This window comes from Lepus europaeus, chromosome 12 (assembly GCF_033115175.1).
Source record: "Lepus europaeus isolate LE1 chromosome 12, mLepTim1.pri, whole genome shotgun sequence".
NCBI classification, from domain to species: domain Eukaryota; kingdom Metazoa; phylum Chordata; class Mammalia; order Lagomorpha; family Leporidae; genus Lepus; species Lepus europaeus.
Window position 1 is genome coordinate 98,215,640 of NC_084838.1, and position 22,411 is coordinate 98,238,050.

Sequence of the window (22,411 nt, forward strand, 5' to 3'; positions counted from 1 at the left end):
TGCTCTCGCCCTTGCTCCTGCCCTTTGCTCTGTGGATTCAGACTGATGCCAGTGTCTCCAGCTCCACTAGCGTGCTTTTCTTTTCTTCTGGTACTCGTGTGTGCTTACTGGACTCAGCTCAAACAGACCCTGAAATACCTGGCCATCTTGGAAAGTGTTGTTTCTGATTGGCAATCAATGCCGGTGCTGTAGGCATTCAAGAGAACAGTACATTAGTTCTAGAAGAAGGATGGGGATTCTGAAAACTGAAATGAATGTTGAGAAATGGAGTCAAGAACAATTCACAGTGTGAAAAGAAGAATGCAAAATATTTCATTTAACAAGAAACAAGCTGAGATTGTGGTTACACTTTGGCTTGCTGGTTTTCAGTTTCCCGGACATGGAACAGATATCTGTGAGCCCATATACTCAATTTCCTGGGCAAGGCTCCCCAGCAGGATGTTGTGAATATTCCAGACTTACCCTGTTGTTTCATTTGAAAGCTGAAGTTTAAAAGTAACTGTTTTGGAATAAAGAGAATGATCACAGGGAAAATACATTTGTCACAAAAATCAGAATGCTTTAACATTTTCCTGAATATTTATAAAGGATAGTCTTCTTTTTTTGTTTTTCCTCCTGAGACTGAGGAATATATTTCATTTGCTTCTCTATTTTAATTTTTAAAAAAGACTTATTTAGGCCGGCGCCGTGGCTTAACAGGCTAATCCTCCACCTTGCGGCACTGGCACACCGGGTTCTAGTCCCGGTTGGGGCGCCGGATTCTATTCTGGTTGCCCCTCTTCCAGGCCAGCTCTCTGCTGTGGCCCGGGAAGGCAGTGGAGGATGGCCCAAGTCCTTGGGCCCTGCACCCTCATGGGAGACCAGGAGAAGCACCTGTCTCCTGGCTTCGGATCAGTGTGATGTGCTGGCTGCAGCGGCCATTGGAGGGTGAACCAACGGCAAAAAGGAAGACCTTTCTCTCTGTCTCTCCCTCTCTCACTATCTACTCTGCCTGTCCAAAAAAAAAAAAAAAATTAAAAAAAGACTTATTTATTTGTTAGAAAGGAGTATGACAGAGTGAGAAGCACAGAGAAAGAGAGATCTTCCATCCACTGGTTCACTCCCTAAATGGCCACAACAGCTAGAGCAGGCCTAGGCTGAAATCAGGAGCCAGGAGCTGCATCCTGGTCTCCCACATGGGTGGCAGAGGCTTGGGCACTTGGGCCATCTTCTGCTGCCTTCCCACATACATTAGCAGGGAGCTGGATCCAAAATGAAGTAGCTGGTACCCAAACTAAACAGCATGCTGATGTCACAAGCCTTGGCTTAACTTGCTGCGCCACAATACCAGCCCCCAGAGTTGCTCCTATAATACCATGAAGATTTCAAGTTTGTACCTCTTGGCATTTAAATTAAAAAATGCATCTGATTGCATATGAAGCCCGTATTCACGATGAAAAGAAAAGCACATAGAAGTTTTGGTTCCCTTTCACATTTTACATTTACATTGCGTTTTAGAAACCAGCAGAGTATTTAAGGTTTTTTTGGCTTTTAAATGGTGATGTTTTTGTTTCATTAGTTTATTAATGTGACAAGGTCAGAGAGACATACAGAGATCTTCTGTTCATTGGTTCACTCCCCCCTTAAATGAGCACAGCAGCCATGGCTGGGCCAGGCTGAATCTGGGATCTGGGAACTGAGTCCTGGTCTCCCACGTGGCGGGCAGGGACCCAGCTACTTGAGCCATCACTGGTGCCTCCCAGGGCGCCCATTAGCAGGAACTGGAATAAGCAGTGGAACTGGGACATGAACCCAGGCATTCTGCTTTTGGATACACGCATTCCACGTGCCGTCTTCACTTCTGGAAACTTCCATCCCAGTAGGTATGTTTTAACTAAGATTTTGTGTATTACCTAAAGGAACTTTGCTGGAAATTTTATTCAGAAAAATCCTCTTCTGCCCTATCCATAGATTGTTTCACTCACAGATATTTTTGCATCTCCATTTTTCCCCTTCCCTTCACCTTTCTCGTAGATGATCCTCCTGCGAAAAGATTGCTTTTTGTTTGTTTGTTTCTGAGTAGGTGAGTTTTGCCACGATCTCTGAGATGTGCTCTGAGGCTCTGAACGTTTCTGTTAGCTGACTGGGAGATCTTCCTTCAAACACAGTGAGCAGCACTTGAGTTTCCCCCCTTCCTGGTGCATCTCTTTTGGTGCCAAGAAGGTGCTTGCTTCCTGTTCTGAGTGTCCCTGTGAACAGCCAGGGGCGTGATCTGCTGGGAAGGTCTGGCCGAGACCAGTGGTCTGGGCTTCTCTGTCAGCTGCCTCTGCTCTTTCTTTTTTTTTTTTTTTTTGACAGGAGGAGTGGATAGTGAGAGAGAGACAGAGAGAAAGGTCTTCCCCTTTGCCGCTGGTTCACCCTCCAATGACCGCCGCGGCCGGCGCATTGTGCTGATCCGAAGCCAGGAGCCAGGTGCCTCTCCTGGTCTCCCATGCGGGTGCAGGGCCCAAGCACTTGGGCCATCCTCCACTGCACTCCCGGGCCATAGCAGAGAGCTGGCCCGGAAGAGAGGCAACCGGGATAGAATCCGGCGCCCCGACTGGGACCAGAACCCGGTGTGCTGGAGCCGCAAGGCGGAGGACTAGCCCGTTAAGCCACGGCGCCGGCCTGCCTCTGCTCTTTCTTACTCACGCAAGAGCAACTGCTGACAGCCAAGAGATGGGTGGAAAGTAAATGGGGAGAATTCAGATGTGAGTTCTATATTGTGGGAAAAATGAATGCTACCTTTCCTCTTTTGTTATTATAGCGAAAATAAGTATCTTTGGGTCAGTACATGAATCGCATCCCATATAAGAAATGTAATTCTGACAAATTATGCTTTTGCATGTATGTCCATGGTTCTGTCCTGGACAGCATTGGCAGGGCAATCCCAGTGAAAATTTGCCTCCCAATTTGAATTCCTGTCTGTCTGATTGAGACAGAAGACTTAATGTGATGCTGCTGTTGATCCTGTCATCTTTTGACCTTTGATGATACCAGTTTACAGGGAAGCTGTGTGAGGGTACGTCAGGTTTGGAATTTTAAAAGATGCACATTTTCTGTGAATTACAGGTTCCTTGTATTAATCAGCTTTGTGTTACTACAACAAAGTACCTAATGCAGCTGAGTTAAAGAGATAAGGTTTTTATTTTAGCTCAGTTTTTGGAGGCTCAGCGAACACATGTCACGGCAGATGCTTTGTCTCTGGTGAGGGGATGACAGATTGTAGAAGGCGAAACCCACGTGAAGGAAAAGTCACATGATGAACCAGGAAACAGAGACTTTGGACCCAAAGTTGGGATTTTATAACTCTCCTTTTGTGAGAACTACCTTGTGAGGGCATAGACCCACTAACCAAAGACCTCCCACCAGGCCCACTTCCTGAAAGTCCCCACACCTCCATGGGGACCATATCTTTAACACCTGGACCTTAAAGGGTACCCAAACTTATATCCAAACATAGCACAAACAATTGATCAGAAAGTAGCCTTCAATTTTCTTGAACTTGAACTTGAATAAGAAGAGCAATATAATTATTTGTAAGGTATTTTTATAAATTGAATAAGTTGTTATGAAATAATTGTTTGAAGAGATAGTAATATGTAGTTTAAATTAGAAATTCAATTTCAGTCTTTATTAGAAAATATTTTGTTTATCATCAAATGATTATTGAAAGTATATAGTTTAATGAAAAAAGATACAAAGCAATATAGAAACATTAAAAGAAAATTGAGCTCCATTAAGTAATAATTATATCAGATAGAATTAAAAGATAGAATGTGGTTAACTGTCAGGTAGTTGAACAGACATTTCAAACTAATTTAAAAGGCAATAAAACATAGCAGGCAAAGCAGGCTAAGCCACTGCCTGTGACGCCATCCCAGGCTGGTTCATGTCCTGGATGCTCCGCTTCCATTCCGGCTCCCTAGTGGTGGCCTGGGAAAGCAGTGGAAGATGGCCTAAGTGGTTGAGCTCCTGCTACCCATGTGGGAGACCGAGATGGAGTTCCAGGCTCCTGACTGAACCCTGGCCATATGGCCATTTCAGGGGTGAACCAGCAAATGGAAGATTTCTCTTTGTCTCTCCATTACTCCTTGGAACTCTGACTTTCAAATAAATAAATAAATCATTAAAAAAAAATCCTTCTGTCTCATAGAGCCATTCAAAGTGAGTTGCATTTTCATAACAAGGTGTGCCTTTACTGTATATACTTATTATTTTTTTAAGATTTATTTTATTTATTTGAAAGGCAGAGTTACAGAGAGGCAGAGGCAGAGAGAGAGAGAGGTCTTCCATCCACTGGTTCACGCCGCAGATGGCTGCAATGGCTGGAGCTGAACCGATCCAAAGTCAGGAGCCAGGAGCTCCCTCCAGCGGCCCAAGGACTTGGGCCATCTTCTACTGCTTTTCCAGGCCTCAGCAGAGAGCTGGTCAGAAGTGGAGCAGCTGGGACTCGAACTGGTGCCCACATGGGATGCCAGCACTGCAAGTGGCGGCTTTACCCACTATGCCACGGAGCAGGCTCCTGTGTATAATTATTAAATAGGTTGTCGCCACAATGCACAGATGTTGAACCCATTCCTCCTGTGTAACTGAAGTTTTCTGTTTTTTGATCAGCACTTCCCCCAATCTTCCCACCCACCCAAATGCCAATTTGTTTGAAGAATCCAGTGATTATCTTATGTAGGCTTACACATTCTGGATTTCACTTAGCATTTCCTCATGGTTAGGTTTAGGTTAAGAAATTATGCCAGGACTATTTCACAGGTGGTACTGTATGTTTCATTATGTAGCTCTTGATGGGAGAGTCTCCTGTCCTTGGTAATGGTAACTTTCATTACTTGCCTATGGTAATGACTGGTTGTGGATATACTTGAAGTGTTCTCTTGGCATCTTTACGGAGAGAGAGAAGATGGGAGCACCCCGGTTTCATAGACGGAGAGGGAGGTTCCCCAGTCTTGCTCAGGGGCGCCCTCCCCAGGTCGGGGCTCTGGGACATTACTGCACATCCCTGTCAGCCGTGTTCAGTCGCAAGCAGTCTTCTGGCACATTTTCCACTCTATTTTAAGGCATGTCTGTGAGGTGATGACGGAATTTTAAATCCTGTGAGTGTGTTGTCCTGAACACAGTCGTCATTTTGGAAAGCTTTGTTTATAACCTTTGTGGAAATTCTCTTAGCATTTACATCAGAACTTGAGCTTATTTTTTTTCAATATCCTCAGCCGTGACTCATCTTTGTCCTGTGAGGATGAATTTGATTTTCATAAATAGCAATAGATCTTTCTGTGCCAAATCTGATGAATAAGGTCATACTATTTCAGGAAGAAGAAAACTTTAACAAAAATAAGACTGATTTTCCTAAGATGCCAGACATTTCGTCCCCGTTGTGAACACTGGACAGCACTGTTGCGTTCAGTGTAGTGTTTCCCGCGGTGACTTCCTTGAGAGTGACCACTTGCCAGCTGCCTGAAGTTTTGTGTAGTTATCCTATACACGTGCTTATGCTACAGAGTCTCATCTCTTTACCCATTAGACTGCAGTTTAGTAACTGGTTCCTTACATTTAGCTTAGGGTGATTGAGGAGTTGTCGACTGCACACTGTGTATGGGCCACTTGGGTACCTGCTGTGTAGGAAACAGACAACATGGAGGTATCAGCACTGCTCCCTTGGAGTTGGCCCTCTGAAATCTGGTGGGAGAGATGAGCCATGTGTACACGTGTCATAAATGCTCTATGATTGGGATGCTGAAGTGAACAGGAACAAGGCAGTTTGAAACCAGGCATCAGGAGTTTCGAGAACATAGCATGGATTCTGTCGGCCCCCACGATGGAAGACCTGATAGGTCTTATTGGCAAGCTCTGTGGCGTAGGTCCCTGGTCACTCCTTAGAGCTCGGTGCTACTGCTGCTTCCTTTGCTCACACTGTGGTCCAGGCGTACTTGCTCACTTAGCAGATGCCTGTGGATTGGTGTAGATCCTGGGGATGTAGCTGTGAACAAACCAGGAAGGATCCCAGCCGCGTGCTGCTTATGTCCCAGCACAGCAACAGTGGACATGGCGAGTGGTCAACTGAGTGCGATGGCAGAAGTGGGAGATGCTGTAGAAAAAGAAATAGGGAAGGGATCCGAGGGAGTGCACTTTAAAATGAGGAGTTCAGTACAAGTCTTAGTGAGAAGGTATGTTAGATAACACTTCAAGGGGTTGGTGAGAGGAAGAGTGTTTCAGACAAAGGTATCTCCCCGTAAAACGTGCATAAGGAATTATGCTTGGAACATTCATCCTATCACTGTGACTTCAGCAGAGAGGAGGAGGAGGGCGACAGTGGGAATGTCCCAGAGGCAGTAGAGGAGTCAGGTGACACAGGCACTTATGTATCCACTGTAAGGATTGCAGCTTTAACTCTCAATGCTATTATTTTTAAAGGTTCATTGTGATCTCTGTGCGAATAGCAATAACAAGGTTAGAAGTAGGAAGCCTGTTTTTAAAAGATGGAGCTAAGAGAATTTCTTGATATATTTGTTAGGGAGTTTAATTAAAATTATTTTTGTTAAAGATTTATTTATTTATTTGAAAGTCAGAGTTACAGAGAAGTAGGCAGAGAGAGAGAGAGAGAGAGAGAGAGAGAGAGGTCCTCCATCTGCTGGTTAACTCCCCAAACGGTTGCAATGGGGCCAGTCCAAAGTCAGGAGCCTGGAGCTTCTTCTGGGTCTCCCACATGGGTGCAGGGGCCCAAGCACTTGGGCCATCTTCTGTTGCTTTCTCAGGCCATAGGCAGAGAACTGGATTGGAAGTGGAACAGCCGGGACTTGAACCGGCGCCCATATGGGATGATGGCACTGCAGGTGGTGGCTTTACCCACCACGCCAAAGCTCCAGCCCCATGGAGCACTAGCCCCATAGATGGGGAGTTTAAAAGAGAAAGAGATAGAGATGTTAAGAACGACTCAAGGGACTGGTGTATGGTGTAACCAGTTAAGCCACTTCCTACAACACCAGCATCCTATATGGGTGCCGGTTTGAGTCCTAGCTATTCCACTTCTGATCCAGTTCCCTGCTAATGTTCCTGGGAAAGCAATAGAAGATGGCCCAAGTCCTTCAGCCCCTGCACCCATACAGGAGACCTAAATGAAGTTCCTGGCTCCTGGCTTCCACCTGGCCCAGCCCTAGCCATTGCAGCCCTTTGAGGCTGTGAACCAGCATGTGGAAGATCTCTCTCTCCTTCACTCTGCAACTCTGCTGTTCAAATAGATAAAATAAATCTTTTTTTAAAATTATGACTCAAAAGACTGGTTCAAGTAACTGAATATAGAATATGCATTTTCCTGAGAAATGAAAACTGAAAAAAGCATGTTTGGAAGTAGCATTCAAGTGTATTGTTTTAGACTTGTTTGGATAAAGGTCATCATTCAATATCCAAATGCAGTATTTATTTTTTTTTTTTGACAGGCAGAGTAGATAGTGAGAAAGAGAGAGACAGAGAGAAAGGTCTTCCTTTTTCCGTTGGTTCACCCCCAATGGCCAATGTGGCCGGCGCACTGCAGCCGGCGCACTGCGCTGATCCAAAGCCAGGAGCCAGGTGCCTCTCCTGGTCTCCCATGCAGGTGCAGGGCCCAAGGACTTGGGCCATCCTCCACTGTACTCCCTGGCCACAGCAGAGAGCTGGCCTGGAAGAGGAGCAACCGGGACAGAATCCGGCACCCTGACCGGGACTAGAACCCGGTGTGCCGGCGCCGCAGGCGGAGGATTAGCCTATTGAGCCGTGGCGCCAGCGCAAATGCAATATTAATCAAGTAGATGGTTATATAAATGTGAAGATAAGAAGAGTAATCTGGGTTGAAAATACAAATGTGGCATTTATTTTTTTCCTGGAATCCACTCTCCTGGTGTAAATGTATCTTGAAATCTAGAAACCAATATTGGAATGGCCTGGGCAGACTCCTGGAGAAAACCTTTATCTAGGTCATGCTTAAGAAACAGCAAAACAGATTTCCTCTCAGTATTTGCAGTGGCAACCAGGAACCAAAACATCAGGAATTCTTTCTTTTTCTTTTTTTTAAAGATTTATTTATTTGTTTGAAAGTTTCAGAGTGAGAGAAAGGGAGAGACAGACAGAATCTTCCCTTCACTGGTTTACTCCCCAAATGGCTTCACTGGCCAGGGCTAGGCTAGGTGGAAACCAGGAGCCAGGAGCTTCTTCCAGGTCTCCCACGTGGGTGCAGGGGCCCAAGGACTTGGGCCATCTTCCACTGCTTTCCCAGGCCACAGCAGAGAGCTGGATTGGAAGTGGAGCAGCCAGGACATGAACAGGTGCCTATGTGGGATGCCGGCACCATAGGCGATGGCTTTACCTACCGTGCCACAGCGCTGGCCCCAACATCAGGAGTTCTAAGGGACGGCAACTTCTTCAGTCGGAACTGTGGTCTGCAGAGAGCAGGACAAATCCTCGCTGCTTTTCTTTCCTCTGTGCCTCTACCATTTGATCCTGGACACTGGCATAATCGCTGGGAATGAAGAAAACAGCTCTAGTGATTTCTGACAGGGGAGATAGTGAAGAGAAAGCAGTCAGGAAGGTTATGCCATGGCATTGTTTAAGAACTCCTGGATGGGGCTGGCAGGGTGGTGCGGTGGGTTAAGCTGCAGATACAGTGTCAGCATCCCATATGAGCGCCAGTTCGTGCCCCGGCTGCTCCACTTCCAATCTGGCTCCCTGCTAACAGCACCTGGGAAAGCAGTGGAAGATGGCCCAAGTTTCTGGGCTCCTGCTACCCATGTGGGAGACCCAGAAGAAGGCCCTGGTTCCTGACTTCAGCTTGGCTCAGCCCTTGCCATTGTGGCCATTTGGGGAGTAAACCAGCAGAAGGAGGATATTTCTGTCTCTCCCCTCTTTCTGTAACTCTGTCTTTCAAGTAAATAATATAAATCTTTAAAAAAGAAAAAAAGAACTCCTGGATTCTGGATTCATCCCTGAATTGTGCCTGTGTCTCTGATGCACAGCAGCAGACCAAACAGTCTGAACAAAGTTTGTTCAGTTAACAAACTAAATGCAGGTTCAAGACTGGTCAAAGGCATCGAAAACATAATCAACCTTGAAATCACAATCTGCAGAATGCTACTCTGAATGTATGACTCTAATACAGTCCAGCTGACTGAATGTTACAACAAACACTTCCAGATCAAAATCCCGAATAGGAGATGATAAATAAATTCCAACCGAGATGACGATGATGGAGTTACCTGACAAGAGTTTAATTCAACTCTTCTAAAAATGCCCCAAGAAGTAAGGATGAAGGGTTTGAATCTTCTCCAATTACCTGTTGGTGACAGAAGGTATTGTGTCCCAGGGTTGGGAGTATGGCCACGAACACAATGCCAGACAGATGTGATCCTGACTAACCTGAGTTCACAGCCCCAGGGACAGAGCGAGCCAGCAGGCCTCGGGAGGAGGGTGGAGTACCTGCTAGGTCCTGCAGGAGGACGCAGTTGGCTTGTGTGGGTAATTCTGTTCCTGGCAGGGGACTGTACTCTGCTACTCATGCGTAAGTTGGAGCTGTGCCTGGTTTCCTTGATGCAGAGGGCTGTTTTTGGGAGTATAGTAGGGAAAGGAACTTGTTAGATCATTTATGATCCTCCAGTTTCCCTAGATGTTAAAGTAGCACAAAGTGTTGGGCTTTAATGTTAGGTCTTACATCACATGGGCACTCTTGAAACAGAAAATAAAAAGGTAGAGGTTGAGCATCCCTTATTCAAAATGATTGGAACAAGAAGTATTTCAGATTTTGGAGAATTTAAGTTTTGAAATATTTGCACAGACTTTACCTGAAGCTTGAGTATTCCTATTCTGAAAATCCAGCATGTCACCAAATCCAAAATTTTTTCAATGACACATTGGTGTTTAAAATGTTTATGATATCAGAACATTTTGTATATTCTAAAAAGTTTTCATTTATTAGATAGAGAGAGAGAGAGAGAGAGAGAGAGAGAGAGAGAGACACGGACACGCTTCCATCTGCCGGATGGAATGCTCACAACAGCCGGGGCTGGTCCAGGCTGAAGCCAAGAGCCAGAAACTCAATCTGGGTCTTCCACATAGGTGACAAGGACCCAACTACTTAAGCCATCACCTGCTTCTTCCCATGGTACATTAGCAGGAAGCTGTTACTGGGACTTGAACCTAGGTACTCTACATGGAAGGTAGGTATCCTAAGAGATAAATTTTTAACTGGTAGGCCAAACATGCATCCTGACCATTTTGTATTTCAAAATTTTGGGTTAAGGGTGTTTAACTTGTATCAACAAATAAACATTTTAGGACTAAAAAGTATAATAGCTATAATAAAGCACTGCATGGATTGAATTGCAGAATTACGATGACAGAAGAAAGTGGGAGTGGAATTAAAAGATCAATAGCTAATATTCAGTCTTCACAGCAGAGAATAAGAAGAACATAATTAAGTTAAAGAATCTGTTCTCTCCCCCTGCCCCCCAGTGTTAGAGGAAAATGACACATTATTTATAGGGAAACATTATGAGTGACTGACTATAGATTCCTCATCATTAACTATGGAGTCCAGAAGCAAGTGGAACAGCATTTCTAATTGATGGAAGGAAAGAAGAGAATAGCAAACAGAATTCTAACAGCCAGGGAGGTGAAGGTGAAGTAAGAACATCCTCAGATTACGTAAGACTGGGAGAATTTATTGCTTGTACACCCAGTGTGTTATTGGCAAGAGGATAGATAGCACAGTAATCAGTGGAGCACAACAGAATCCAGAAGTAGACCCACACAAATATCTCCAGTTGATATTGACAAAGGGGCACAAAACATGCAGTGGAGAAGATAAGTATTGGAAAAACTAGACATCCATGTACAAAAATTAGTAAAGAAGCTCAACGCAAACCTCACAGTTGTGCACAGTTAGTTCAAAGTAGATAAATGTAAAGCTGTACGAGTCGGTGAAGCTACAGGAACTTGGATAGAGTCTCTCTTGTTTCCTAGAACATAAACCAAAGGCCTGGCCTGTGGTAGGTACTCAGTCAGTATAACTGAATGTGTGAATTGCTGCTACTGGAGAAGATGGAATAAAATGAACTTCAGAGTACTTATACAAAGAAGACTAGAAAACTAATACTATGGGAATATTATTTTTTTGCTTCATTTTCCTTCATTAATTTAATTTTGTATGTTTTATATGTCCAAATTATATAAGTAATGAAATATAATTAATGGGTGATTTTGATTATAAGAAGTTTTGATGTCTTCCTTATAACCTCTAATTTGTTATCAGTCTTAATAGCCGTAACATTTTTGATTTATGTTTTCTTGTTCATTTTGTGAGCAGTGTGTTACTTTCCAGTTTTCCAACCATGATCACCGTAGCCTTATTTGCATTTTAATATTCTATAATGTTTGTTTTATCTGTCAAGTTAAATCAGTGGTCTCAAGAATCACTGGAAGCAGCACAGACAGCAGATGTTCAGAGATCTACCCTTGTCTCAGAGACATCAACTCAGACGTGTAGGGAATTAATAAAGGAGGTAAATGCCACCTTTCAGTTGGGAAGAAGAGCAGTGTGCTGCTGTCATATTTTAAAAATAAAACTTCATTCACTTTTTGTGAATTGCCCGTTTTTGTGACTACTCTTTTACATCTCTGGTGCCTGTCGTATGACAAACAGACCGTGAGCTCCTCAGGCCACCATCAGAGGGCTGTTTCAGTGAGGGCCCTCGAGCATTTCTTCTGAAAACTCGTATGTCTAGTCTAATAGCAGATGTCTGATTTGAATAGTAGAATCCCGATTAGATTCTTTTTACTATGAAATTTAAATACACTTATGAGCTCAGCAGTAACATTGCTGATTACCTATCTGATGATGAGCCATGTCTTCCTATGAGAATTCCCACTGTCAATAAATCAGTTTCAGTTTTTTAGTACTTCCTTGCCTATATTTGATATGGCCAGTCTTTTTTTTATTTAGTCTTCCTTATAAGTGTGTGATATCTGATTGTGGTTGTAGCTTGAATTTTCCTAATGCCTACTGTTGGTGAGCATCTTTTTGTGTACTTATTTGCCATCTGTATTTCTTCTTTGGTGACATCTGTTCAGATCTTTTACCCCTACCCCACTTTTTAAAGATTTATTTACGTATTTATTTGAAGGCAGGGTGAAAGAGAGAGAGAGAGAGAGAGGAGAGAGAGTTCCATCTAATGGTTCTGTTCCCAAAACGCCACAACAACCAGGATTGGGTCTGGCTGAAAGCCAGGAACCAGGAACTCCATCCAGATCTCCCACTTGGGTGACAAGGGACCCAAGTACTTGGGCCATGTACCACTGCTTCCCAGACGCTTTAACAGAGAGCTGGTTTGGAAGCAGAGCAGCTGGGCCTTGAACCAGCACTCCAGTGTTGGATGGCAGCATCACAAGCAATAATGCACTACAGTGGTGGCTGTACTCTTACCCTTTATAAAAATTGCTTTGTTTTATTTTTGAATTCTCACTGAGTTTTTATGCTTTTGAGTGTGTGGATACAAGTCTTTTTTATCAGATATATTCTTTGCAAGTGTTTTCTTCTTGTGACTTGATTTTTTTTCATTCTCTCGAAAATGTCTTTCAAAAAGTAGAGTTTTGATGAAGTCCAGTTTGTCAATTTGTTGTTTCATGCATTGTGCTGTTAGTATCATTTCTAAGAATTTTTTGCCCATACCAAAATCACAGATGTTTTTCTCCTGTTTTGTTCTAGAACTTTATTGATTTGGTTTACATTTAGATCTATAATGTGTTTTTTTTAAAAAAATGATTTTCATTTTTATTTGAAAGGTAGAAAAGAGATCTTCTGTCTGCCAGTTCACTTTCACATGTCTGCAACAGCCCGGCCTGTCCAGGCTGAAACCAGGAGCCGGGAACTCTATCTGGGTCCCATGTGAGTGGCAGGAACCCAAAATACTTGAGCTGTCACCTGTTGTCTCCCAAGACACACATCACTAGGAAGCTGAATTGGAAGTAGAGTTGCCAGAACTGGAACCCAGCATTCCAGTGAGCGAGACAGGCATCTCTAGCAGCCACTACACCAAATATCCACTCACTATGATCCATTTGAGTCACTTTTTGTAAATGGTTCTTTTTCCATATAGACATCTGGTTGTTCCATTTTCATTTGCTGAAAACATTATTCCTCTTGTATGCCATGGCATCTTTTTTCAGAAGTAATGTTCCCATGTGTGTGAACTGTTGGACACTGTTCTGTTCCATTCATCTACTTGTCTATCTTGAAACCAGTACTGACACTGTCTTGATTACTATATAATAAGTCTTGCAATTAGTTTTAGGCCTCTTAACTTTGTCACTGTTGCTTTTTGTATCCAGGTCCTTTGGATTTCTATATGAATTTTAGAATCAGTATGTCAAGGCATGTCAATTTCTTAAAAAAAAAATCCTGCTGAGACTTCATTTGGGAGTACCTTCTATATGTAGATTAATTAGTGGAGACTTGACACCTTGCACTATTCTCTCAGCAATTTGTTACGTTTTCTAGTTTGGCACACTGTTCTATAAATGTGAAATAGATTAAGCCGATTCCTAGTGTTAATCAGTTTTCTCAAGTGTGTGTCAGTCTGTCTGTCTCTCTCTACTGCCATTATAGAAAGAGAGAAATCTGAATTTCCAACTATAATTTAATTTGTCTATTTCCTTTTTCTGTTATATTGGTATTTGCCTTATGTATTTTGAGGTTCTGGTTTGATATTCATCAGCCTTTTGTTACTACAATGAAATACCTGAGAGAACTAATTTTCTTAAGAAAGCAGGTTTAGTTAGGCTCATGGTTTTGAAGGTTCATAGTCCTTGATCCTGCAGGCCCATTGGTTCAGCCTCTGGGATGGCCTTCTTGCTGACACTGTCCCAAGGTGGAGCAGAGTGTCACAGGGGAAGAGGGAGTGTGCAAGTGTCCGTGTTTGTGCTCTGTGGTCTCTTATAAAGCCACTAGAGTTCAGTCATGGGGGCTCTTCTTAACCATTAACACAAGACTTTGGGGATAAAACCTTTAACATGTGGGCCTTTGTGGGACATTGAGCAGCCAAACTGGTATCCAAATGTTAGCAGTTATTAAGCATAAACATTTGGTTTGGTCATATTTTCTTGATTAACTGACCTTTATGTTATTATTTATAGTTTAGTTATTCATTTGAGAGAAAGCTCACATCAGCTGAGATTGGGCAATGACATAAGCTGGGAGCCAAGAACACAATCTAGGTCTCCATGTGGGTGGTATTTGAGTCAACACTGCTGCCTCCCAAGGGCTGCTTTAGCTGGAAATTGGTATCAGGAACTGGAGCTAGGAGTGAAACCTAGGCACTGCAGTGTGGGGCGCATCTTAAGCTCTAGGTTAAACACCTGCCCACCATATATCATTTTTTAAAAGATTTATTTATTTGAAACTCGGCTTTACACACAAAGAAAGAAGGTGAGGCAGAGAGAGAGAGAGAGGTCTTCCATCCGCTGGTTCACTCCGCAGTTGGTCATGCCGGCTGGAGCTGTGCTGATCCAGAGCCAGGAGCCAGGAGCCAGGAGCCTGGAGCTTCTTCTGGGTGCAGGGGTGCAGGGGCCCAAAGACTTGGGTCATCTTCCACTGCTTTCCCAGGCCATAACAGAGAGCTGGAATGGAAGTGGAGCAGCCGGGTTTCAAACCGGCGCTCATATGGGATGCTGGCATTGCAGGCGGCGGCTTTACCCGCTATACCACAGCGCTGGCCCCACCTTATATCATTTTAAAGATGATGTTGTTATCTCTGGTAATACTGCTTGCAATCGAGGTCTGATATTTATATAGGCATTCCAGTTTCCTTTTGGCTGGTGTTGTCTGATGCATCCTTTTCTGGTTCACAATGGGAGCTTTTTTCCCCTTTATTTTTAATCTATCTTTGTCTGTTAGCAGATGCTACTGGATTTTCTTTTTTAAATCTTAGCTCACAGTCACTACCTTTAATTGAAATATTCAAATCATTTATATTTAATATGATTATTGAATTGTATTTAAATCTTTCATTTTCTTATTTTCTATTTACTCCATCTGTTTTTGTTCCCATTTTCTTTTTTGGCCATCATCTGGGTTAATGGAACATGTTTTTGTGGTTCTAGTTTATTTTTATTGGTTTATGCACTATTATTTTTATTTTGTCATTGTTTTGATTATTTTAGGACATATGCTGTACATCTTTCATTGTGGTGCTCTACCATCAGTGGATAGACCATTTCACATATAATTATATTATATTAAGTACTTGTATTTCTTTCTGTGATCTTTCTGCTATACTGCTACTTGTTTGACTTTCACATATTATATGCCCACATTGCATTATGATTTTTGTTGAAATGTTATTCATTAAAGAGATTTAAGTAATTAGGAAAAGCCTTATATATTTACCTCCATTAATTATTTTCAACTCTTTCTTAAAACTTCTCTGTGTAGATCATTTTCTTCACCAGAAAGTTTTCCTTGAATAGTTCTGTAGATTAGATTTGCCTGTGATGAACTCCTTGAGCTTTTGTATGTTTGATCAAGCCTTTATTCTACCTCTGCATTTGAAAATATTTTTCCTGAGTATTGAATTCTAGGTTAGCATTTGTATTTTTTAGTATTTTAAAGGTGTTACTCCATGGTTGTCTTATTTGCATTTTTTTCCTGACAAAGAGTCTATTATCTCTTTTATTCTCTGTGTACAATGTGTTGGTTTTTTTTTTCTGTAGCGTATTTTAAACTTCTCCTTTTCACTGGTTTTGAGCAGTTTCCATTATGTTGCACCCTGGTGTGGATTTCTTCGTGTTCCCTCTGCATGGTGTTTGTGGGACTTCCTGAATTGCTGCTGTTTCCGGTGGCTTTTCACACACCTGGTGGTTAGTATGTGCGCCGCTGAGTCCTTAAGGAGGGCCCGCTTCAGACTGTGGGAGCTACGCCCCTGCACAGCACTGCACAGACTGTAGTCACTGGAATGGGGCTCTTGGCTCCTTCTCTCCAGCTGAGAGGTCCGTGGACTCAGGCCGGTTCTCTCCTCTCTGCTCTATGTCCTGGAAACCCCTTGGAGGCCTAAGATTGGGCAGTAGCAAGGCTCATCTCAGTCATTTCCCATCGTTCAGCAGTCACTGACCTCTGTTGCTTCAAGTCCAGTGTCTCGAAAACAGTTTTTTGGTTTCTCAAGCAGGAGTAAATGCGGTCTTCAGCGCTGGCTTGGCTGGAAGAGGAAGTACTATAGTTTCTGAAAGGGGTAAATGCATCATCCTTCAGTTGCATGGTTTTTGTCAAGTGACTGATTGCTTAAGCCAGCACAGTTCCCTAGTATGCACTTGGAGGGACTGTTATTTTCCCTTTCATTGAAATCTCATCAGATGACTTCCAAGATTTATTGCCCACAGGTCAAATCATACTTAAAAGTGATGATCTCAGATTGGCATGAGTGGTCTAAAAGACCACTTTTACTCTGAAATAGATTTGCCAGTTTTTAGTTACTTGTCTTTAAAAAATAGGTACCATGTGTCAAAATTGTGGAAGAAATGAAAAAAAAAATCCTTAATGTTCAAGTTTCTTTTAAAATAAACTACTCGAAAAGCAGTGAAAAAGATCTTCTATTTGCTGGTTCATTCCCCAGATGTCCACAGTGTATAACACTATTAAATTTTCTTGATTTATATTTTTATTCCTATATAATTTATAATTCTTAGAATACTTTCTTTTAAGTTTCCCAGTTACTTTTCATATTTCTTATTTCCTATTGATAATTTCTTAGTGTTAACCATAACATGTACAGGTAATGCTTTCTGTTGCAGTACTTTTAGGAAGTAGTTGCAGTTTCATTTTTTATAAAAATAGTTACAGTTAGGGCAAGTGCTTTGTGCAGTAGTTAAGAGGATGCTTGAATGCCTGCATCCCGTATCAGAGCGCCTGGGTTTTGTCTCAGCTCTGCTTCCAAGTCCAGCTTCCTGCTAATGTGCACTCTGGGAGGCAGCAGGTGATGGCTCAAGGGGTTGGATTCCTGCCACCTGCATGGGAGAACTGGATTGAGTTACCCGTTCCCGACTCTGGTCTGCCCCAGTCCCAGCTATTGCAGGCATCTGGGAGTGAGCCAGTAGAAGGGAGATCTGCCTCTCTGCCTTTCTAATAATAATTATTAAAAAAAAAGTCACATTGACCAATTTTTGTAAATATATTCCAGGAATCTCTGTTTATAAGGTCTAGTCCCATTTATGTTTTACATCTTATTGTTTTATTTTATTTTTTTTCTTGGACCTGTCAAATTTGGAAGAGCTTTGTTAAAGTATTCGTTGCTGTTGTCCTGTCCCTTTCTTGTTTTGTTCTGTTACATGTATTTTGATTTTGTGTTTTTGGTTATGGCCTTCATCAGAGCCCTTATTTTCCCACTAGCAATTGCTTTTACTTAATGACTTCGATACTGAGATCCCTAGGGCCCTCTGTCTTCTCCCTTGAGTTGCAAAGTGTGTCTAAAGAGATGTTGTGCGGGAGTCTGCAGATGTATTCTACAGTGCACTCCTGCTAGGAGGTGGTTTTTAATCCTGTTGTCACTTTGTTTACTTCAGGAAGAAAACCACAGAGTAAATTTATTTGTAGGCCAGCATCTCCCATACCCTGTGCCTTCTAAAAGCTGTTATTCTTGTGTTTTTGTTTTTTGTGTGCTGCGCCGATCCAAAGCCAGGAGCCAAGTGCTTCCTCCTGGTCTCCCACGTGGGTGCAAGGCCCAAACACCTGGGCCATGCTCCACTGCCTTCCTGGGCCACAGTAGAGAGCTGGACTGGAAGAGGAGCGACCCGGACAGAATCCGGCGCCCCAACCAGGACTAGAACCCGGGGTGCCGGCGCCGCAAGGCGGAGGATTAGGCAAGTGAGCCGCAGAGCCGGCCTATTCTTGTGTTTTGACAGTGTATATCGTGCCTGATTTTATTTCCATGACACTATGTGCAAGATCAGTATTTCTTTATTTTTTCATGTAGCGTAAAACTACTTTTTGTTTTGCTTTGTTTCGTTTTTAAGCTTTGTGTTTCATTACTTGATTCTTTAGATGTGGCACTGGCAAAGTCATTCAGTAATTTTTGTTTGAGTTTCTCTGAAATAATCCTGACCTACTGTTGAAGTGTTTTGTTTTTGTTTTGTATTGCTTAGAAAAGAGTGCAGAACAATTTTATTAAAATCATATTGCTCTGTAGATAAGCATAGGCCATATTTTTGAGAGTTTCCAACTTAGAACAATTTATATATACAACATCCATTTTCATTCAGTACTAAACATTTGAAACTACACTGGGCAACTCTAGGATATTGGAATTTTTTTTTTGTCAGTTAATTCAATTAATCCTCCTTTTTTGTTCAAATTTTGAAAATATAGATAGCATTATTAGAGCCAACATAATTTACATGATACATAAAGGAAATTCATATGTAATACTGACTTTGGTTATTATTTCTGTCCTTGTGTGGAAGAACTGTTTAAACCTTTTAATGCATTAAACTGGGCTTTAGGAAGTTATTTTGGTGCCAGTCTCAAAGGACAGATCGCTGTTCTCTCCTACCCATGAAACTAGGTCACTGATGCCTGGCACATCCCTTTGACACAGGAATCGTGTGACGTTCAGGTGTGCAGAAATGGTGATATGTCAGCAGGGCCACTTTTCATTTCATGAACATAATTTCCAGTGCCCTGGAATTCATGTATTCCTTGACCTGTTAATAATGACACTGGGTCACTAGCATTTCAAAGGCAGAGGAAGCCTCTGAAGTGACCGTAGTCATCTCGTTAGGTGATGAGTTACAGGGTTTCTGTTTAGCCTGGGGGTTTGGCCTGTTGAGGTGGTTGACATTTTATGAAAACAGAGCAGCAAACTTGGGTCTGACGCACAGTGGGATTCCCTGCCTGAAGTGGTTGAGAATACTCCTCTGTCATCTCTAATGGACAGTCGTCAGTTGTCCGAATCTGTGGCTTCCACCCCCACAGAACCAACCATCCTCAGTGTGAAAATATCCTATAAAAATGCGTCTGCACTGAACAGGTACAGACTGTTTCCTCGCCATTATTCTGTAAGCAGTACAGGACAACAGCTATTTACAGTGTGTTAGGTATTGCCTAGAGATGATTTACAGGTTCAGGAAGGTATGTGTGGGAGGTTCTGTGTAAGCACCACCCCACTGTGTCGGGGGAACTTGAGCACCTGTATGTCTGAGCACCCCTGGGGGTCCTGGAATCAGCCTCTCCCCATTACTTGGGGACAAGAGACAGCTGTAGTTTGGGATTGTTTTCCTTTGAGCAACTTTAAACATGCTTAGGGAAGTTTTCTGTTTTCATTCACCAGCAAGAAACAAGTGCTTGGTAGATAGGAACTAACCACAAGGCTCCTCTAGAATTAAATGACCATTGGTCCTATAATATCTCATGTCTCAAATGAACTATTTTCAAATCAGTCAGGTATCAGTTTGGTGTTTCAAAAAGATGATGAGAAAATACAAACTACCCCAAAATCTCTAACCTGTCCCATCTGTCTGGTGATTTGGGGCCTTAGCGGGGCTCCTGGTTCGAATTCTCCCTCTCTGGCCTCGGGAAAGTGTGTTGCAGGTCTGTGCTTCTGTGTTCGAGTAGTCATGCGTATCTTATAATGGCAATGTCAGGACACTGGGAATGAGTGCTGTGCAGAGCTTTGGAAAGGTTCTGGTAGATACCAACGCCCATCTGTGTAGTGTAGGAGCCATGGTTAGTGTTGCTCTGTGTGTTTTATAGCAGTCAGCGTTCTTTTTTGCCATGTTTGTTCCTTTCTTGCCCAGAAACTTGTTATTCTCTTCCCTGCAGTGAGGGGTACTTAGTTCTATTTGGTTTCCCCAACAGGGCAAGTTCTAGGAAGAGTATCATTCTGAACTACTCTAGAAGGAAATTCTCATAGGGTTGACCATATCCTGTGTAATTTAGCCTGGCATAATTGAACAGGAACTTCTAAACTGTAGATTAGAAGGTAAAACTGCTAAAGGCAGGGTATGGATTTGGGGCCTCTTCTGTGCTCTAGCTTTTGAATTTCTCTGTTTAGGAGACTTTTTTTCCCTTGTGTTATGTACAGCTCACTTTCGTCTTATTATTGTTAACAGAAAGACAATTTATTTAATGTGAATTAAGTCTTGTGTTCTTCAGACATATATATTGAGCTGCCAATCTAATGTTTACCTCATTCTTTGATAATTTCCTTACACTTGAATTTGCTGTTATGAAATTTTCACTAATTATTTATTCATAAGCCCCAAAACCACTACTGGGAATGTGGTGGATAGCAAAGTCTTGCTAAATCTGAACAGATTTGGATTTTATTTGAGTGTACTCAAAGCGCGTCACTAGATCGTGAAATAAGACCCTGATGGACATCATGTCCTCTCGCAGTTTGCAATTACATCTCTCTGCTGTGTGATGGTGTGGTGTTCTGGCACCCCGCGTACCCTGAGGGAAGGCACTGCTCCATTTTGTTGACTCCTGTATCAGCAGTGTCTCCCTCAGTGCTTGCTAACTGATAGGAGCTTACAAATGTTTGTAGAATGAACCAGATGATTTTTTCCCCCAAGTTTTGTATTCTTGAGAATTTTAGGAGGCATACCCAGAAATTGTGTTTTATGTTCTTGGAATTTGTTTCTACAGAAAATACGTATGTTTTTCACATTTGTGTTGTGCTTCTGTGTTTTTTTATAGTCTGTTTTTAAATAGGCATCATTTCAGTGCCCTTTGGGGACAGATGATTCAGATTCTGGGTACTTTGTAGAAGCTGTTTCTCCACTATGAATAAAACAGGCCTTGAGAGAGACAAAAGAAAGGTTAAGATTCAAGAGTTATTTTGTGACTGCAAAATTAAAGCTGCAGGAAGTGTCAGAGAGCCTGATACCTATTTTAAATACAAATGACTGAATTTTCATGAGTCAGTGACTGCTGTGGAAATGGAGCCACCCCACTCTCAATGCCTGGTGTTTGGGTTTTGGTGTAATTATGTTTTACTGATTTACCTCATAAATGTACACATATGGGTGTTATATTTGATGCCTTAAATATTTCAGTTATAGAGACGGAGAGTTTTAAAAATATTTCAGTTTGTACCTCTATTCTGTGCAACCTTAACTAAAATATAAATTTCTAATGTCAGCTGATGTTACAGAAATCTAAATTGCTGTTCGAATCTGTGAAATGTAGCATATTGGTTTTCAGCTGTTCTCACAGACAGTGCTGGCTTCCACAGTAGCCAGTTGGAGAAGAATCCTTTTGTCCTACTCTGTAAGATCTCAGGGAAGAGCTTTCTCTTTGGTGTTTATGTTAAGTGAAGGGCTTGGTGAGTGGTCTTTTCATCCTGGCCTTGGCAACACCTGTATCTTTCTTTCTCAGTCTCTGGGTTGCTGCTGTGTGGGGTGGGGGTGAGGGGCTTTGTCCCCTTCCAAGGCACCAGTTCTCTGGCTGTTGGCAGCAGGTCCTTACCAGAGGTGGGCATCTGGGGCATAGTTTGGGGCTGCAGTCCTGGCTCATGGTGTCTCTAGCTTCCTGCCTGTTTTTGTTTTAAATACAATTGTTCAATGTTCCTGTTAATTCAGTAAGCGCCTTTTCTGTGTGAAGCAGCCAAAAGATGGTTTCTGTTGCTAGCTGCTAGGAAGTTTGGTAATAACTATCCATTTTCTAGCCTCCTACATTCAGATTGGTGAGTGCATTGATGCTAAAGCCCAGTGTTACATGGGCTTAGAGTTTTGCTCTTTGGCGCAGCAAGTTAAACTGCCTTCTGCAGTGCTGACATCCCATATGGGTGCCAGTTCTTGTTCCGGCTGCTCCTCTTCTGATCCGGCTCTCTGCTGTGGCCTGAGAAAGCAGTGGAAGATGGCCCAAGTGCTTGGGCCTCTACACCCATGTGGGAAACGTGGATGAAGCTCCTGGCCCCTGGCTTCAGCCTAGCCCGGGCCCAGCTGTGCAGCCATTTGGGGAGTGAACCAGTGGATAGAAGATCTCTCTCTCTTTCTCTCCCTCTCTCTGTAATTCTTTCAAATAAATAAATTAAAAAGGAGAGAGAGAGAGAGAGAGAGAGAGAGAGAATCTTGCTGCTGCTTTTCCTACAGAGTACGTTGTATGCCTACTAGGACTTACCTCATTTCCAGTGAAGCATTTTTGTTGGATTATAGGCCTGGGAGCTGTGTTCATCTCTGTCAAGTATTTTGTCAAGCACTTCTGTGTACCATACACTTGTGTCTGGAAATACAGCAGTAAACAGAGGAGACAAAGACACCTGCCTTCATGCAGCTTGCTTGCAAGGAGGTGTGCAGATAAGTAATGGGTTAGATGCTGTTAGTGTGACAGTGAGAAAGATTGAGCACGTTAGGGAGGAGTGTGAACCGATGGACC

General features: G+C 42.7%; 1 protein-coding gene across 1 annotated transcript in view; it reads left to right on the forward strand.

Annotated features, from left to right (window-relative positions):
- The window catches only part of AUH (AU RNA binding methylglutaconyl-CoA hydratase), a 168,015-nt gene that overhangs the window by 83,120 nt on the left and 62,484 nt on the right, over positions 1-22,411 (forward strand). The window lies entirely within an intron of this gene.